This window comes from Corvus brachyrhynchos, unplaced genomic scaffold (genome assembly GCF_000691975.1).
Source record: "Corvus brachyrhynchos isolate BGI_N302 unplaced genomic scaffold, ASM69197v1 scaffold340, whole genome shotgun sequence".
NCBI classification, from domain to species: domain Eukaryota; kingdom Metazoa; phylum Chordata; class Aves; order Passeriformes; family Corvidae; genus Corvus; species Corvus brachyrhynchos.
In genome coordinates this window covers 1,028,698-1,032,352 of record NW_008235987.1, presented here as the reverse complement: position 1 = coordinate 1,032,352, position 3,655 = coordinate 1,028,698, and positions in this window count along the sequence as shown.

The following is a 3,655-nucleotide window of genomic DNA, read 5'->3' as shown; positions in this document are numbered from 1 at the left end:
AGCCGCACCAGGACTCACCGAACGGGGACTTTGTCCCCAGCCGCTCGTTATTTGCTTCTAAAATCTCGTTATTTGCATCCAAAATGCGGCAGTGCCGGGACGGAGCCGTTTGCCCGGCTCAGCCCTTGAGGGGATTTTGCTTTGGTTTTTGGTGTGGCTCCCGCTCCAGGCGAATCCTGCCAGCCTGGGGGTTCTCAATGCGGGTTTGGTTTAAAAACCCTTCAGCCCTGTTCCCAGCCCTGCCTGTCGCTGTGCTGCCAGGCCCAGGGCTCGGCGCTGCCGTGCAGCTGCCACCCACCAGCTCCGGGAGAGGAATTAGAGGGGGGAACAAACCAGATTCCGGATTTCACGGCTTCGTGGATTTAGTCCATGTGGCAGCAGCTCCTGCCTGTGTGGCATCGTGGCTGCCTGTGCCAGCCTGGCTCCCTGGCTGGGGTTGGCTTGTGCCGGTGAGGAAGAGGGGGAAGCAGTTCGTAGGGCACGACGGCACCTCAGCTGGGACAGGACAGGAGAGGCCCAGGTGCTCTGGTTCTGCTGAGGGGAGCATCTCCTCCTGGGCCCACATTCCCTGGAAATGCATGGCTGGAAGCAACTGCTGTTGAAGCTGGGCCATAGATGGCCTGGTGGCATGGAACAGTGACAGCGGTGTCACCTGGGGTGGAGGTGGCACAGGAATGTGCCAGTGCAGCTGCCCGTGTTCCAGCCTCACCTGCTGCTTTTGCCTTGTCCCAACACCTGTGACAGGCTGTGCCAGCTCTGTCAGGGATTCATTCCCTTCCAGGTGCTGGGGGCTCTGGGGGAGGGGCCCAGCCCCGCAGCCTCGTGGTTCCCATCTTGCTTTCCCCATCCCTGGGCCAGGCCTGGAGCTGGTCCCACACAGAGCACTGGAGCCAGCAGCAGAGCACGACCAGCGAGAGGCATGGCCACGCTGCCTGCCAATGCAAATCCCACATCTCCTGGGCTTCCCATGGGAATTGGGTGCCCACTCTCTACCCTGGGGAGTCAAGGAAAAGGGAGGGCAGGGGGTCCCCCCAGCCCTGTGGTTTTGGGCCCACCTGGCACACACTGCCCCAGGCCTCCCAGTGACAACAGCGTGGCGAGTGCTGGTGCTCCATGTCCGGCACCACTGACTGCTCCTGGCACAAGGATGGGAAAGGACTTGGGGGACTGTGGTGGCAAAGGGGCCATAGCAGCCAGAAGGACCCTGGCAACCCAAACTGGGGCCAGGCACCCCCTGGCACCAACCAGGCCATGCAGGGGGAAAGGTGCCTTTAGGACTGAACACGCAAAGGGGGTTTGGGGCAGGGCAGTGGCAGCTCCTCGGGTGGGAGGTGACAGTGGTGGCAGCACCTCACCCGTCTTGCCATATGTTTCCCACTGGGGGATGGCGCTCCGGGCTGGAGGGCAGCAGGAGCTGGGCACACAGGCAGGGGAAGTGTGGCACTCCCGGTGCCCACAGGGATGCCCGGATCAGGCAGCAGTGGGGTGGCATGTAGCAAACCCCCTGCCTGGCACAGGAAATGACGCTGGCCCAGCAGAACAGGGCAGCCAGGCCCCACCTTGCTCAATGAGGGGACAGAGCCAGGATCCTCTTCCCTGAGGGTGCCAATTTGCTCCCTCCTCCTCGCTCTCCCTCCTGCCCCACGCACACGGGCGGGTGTGTTCTGGAACGTTGACACCGATCCCTGTCAAAGCCAATTAGGAGAAATTAATAAGCCAGGGTTGAAAGGGCCCAGCGCTGCCGGGGAGAGCGGGGCTGTGACTCATGGGCTCCCTGCCCGCACTCCCGGCCCTGCCTGGGACACCCTGTGCCAGGGCAGCCCGTGGCTCTGCCCTCCCTGGCTCCGCGTCCTCCCAGCCAGAGCAGGGCTCCGGTGCCCCCCTTGCCGTGCGCCTTCAGCCCAGCCTTGGCACCCCGGTGACAGAGGGGATGTGGGGCAGGAAGGGCACTGCCAGCGTGGTGCCAGGTGTGGGTTAAGCCAAGGGGTCCACATCCAGCAGGGGTCTGTGTTTAGCGGGGTCTTGCCTGGTCCTTGCTGTCTGTAGTCAGGCAGCATCCCAGGTTTTGCCTTGTTGGTGTGACGTCATCTCCATCCCACTGCTGGGCTGGAAAATCCCAGGATTTGGGTCAAAGGGGCAGCTGGGCTGCTCTGGTGCCATGGCTGAGCCTGTTCCCACCCTGTGCTGCACCGATCTGGCAAGTGAAGAGGTGCTGGGGGCCACTGCCTGGGATGGTGGGAGAGTGGGATGCAGGGATGGTGGGATGCAGGGATGGTGGGGTGGTGGGATGCAGGGATGGTGGGATGCAGGGATGGTGGTCCTGGCCATGCGCTGATGCTGCTGCAGGGCTGGGCTTGGCTCCAGATGCTCTCCTGCCCCAGCAGGTGCCCCCTCACATCCCCAGTGGGAATTTCTCCCGGGGCTGGGCTGAACCAGAGGGACCCCACGGGGCTGTGTCGTGGGGCTGGGGGGTGACAGGGCTGGCCTGGAGAGGAGCTGCTCTGTGCTGACTCAGCATGCCCACTGGCAGGAAAATAAATCTCCTGTGGGCATTAATGCCCCTGACAGCCCGGGAAGCACCATCGGAGCATGGCGCAGCTGTCTCAGGGTGGCCACTGCCATCGTTGCTGTCGGCCAAGCTCTGAGAGCTGCTCCAGGCCCTGATGGCCGGGGATGCTGGGGGGACATGGAGCATCCTGGGATGCCCCAGGGCTGGTGCCAGGCTCATGGTGGAGCTCAGAACTGGCCAAGGGACAGTGAGGATGTGGGGATGGCGGGTTTGGGAGGGCTGAGCACTGGAGTTATGGGAACAGGTCCAGGATTTCCCGCAGAGCCACTGTCCCACAGCCCAGACTGTTGGGGGGATCCCAATTCCCGTCCCTTCCCCTCTGCCAGGAATGTCCACGTCCTCCCTGCAGCCTGGTGCCAGCAGCGGGGTTGATGCCGTTTGTTTTAATTACTGGAGCGAAGGAAAATTCCAGTTTGGGCAAACACAGTGAGTGGAACAGCACTGCCCGCCTGGCTGGGCAGGGGGTCCATGAGCTCCCAGGCTCCTGTCCCAGCTGTGCCAGGATGTCCTGCTGCCGGGCCACCACAGCCCGTCACCTTCCCAAAATACCTGTGTGCTTGTGTGCTGCTCACCTGTGCCCTGTGCCCGCCCTCAGCCATCCTTGCTGCCATCCCTATGGCAAAGGAGGGATTTTCCAGTCACCCTGGTCTGTGTGTTCCGTGCCTGAGGGTGACAGGTGATTTGGGCACCACGGACTGACCTGAGGGTGGACATGGGGCAGGGAGGTGCCAGGCATCCCCTAACTCAGTGCCCTGAGCATCCTTGATGCCGAGCCCTGCTCCCTGCGGCCCCAGAGGCTGGGGCAGTGGGATCTGGGCTGTGCCAGCTTTTCGGGGCTGTGCTGGTGGGCAGAGCCAGACCCTGAGCCTGCCCTCCTGCCCGTCCCATGGGGCACCCCCTGCCCGTTCGCCCCTCGGCCGCCTCCTGCTCGGGCCCTGCTCCTCCCCGGCCCCGCTCCTGAGCCAGAGCTCCTCGTTTCATAACGGCGCTGAGCGTTTTGGATATAAATAGGCCGCCCCGCTCGTGCTGCCGCTCCCGCTGTTACGTAAACGCTGCTGGGCGCTGCGAGCGCCTCGGGCCGGCCGT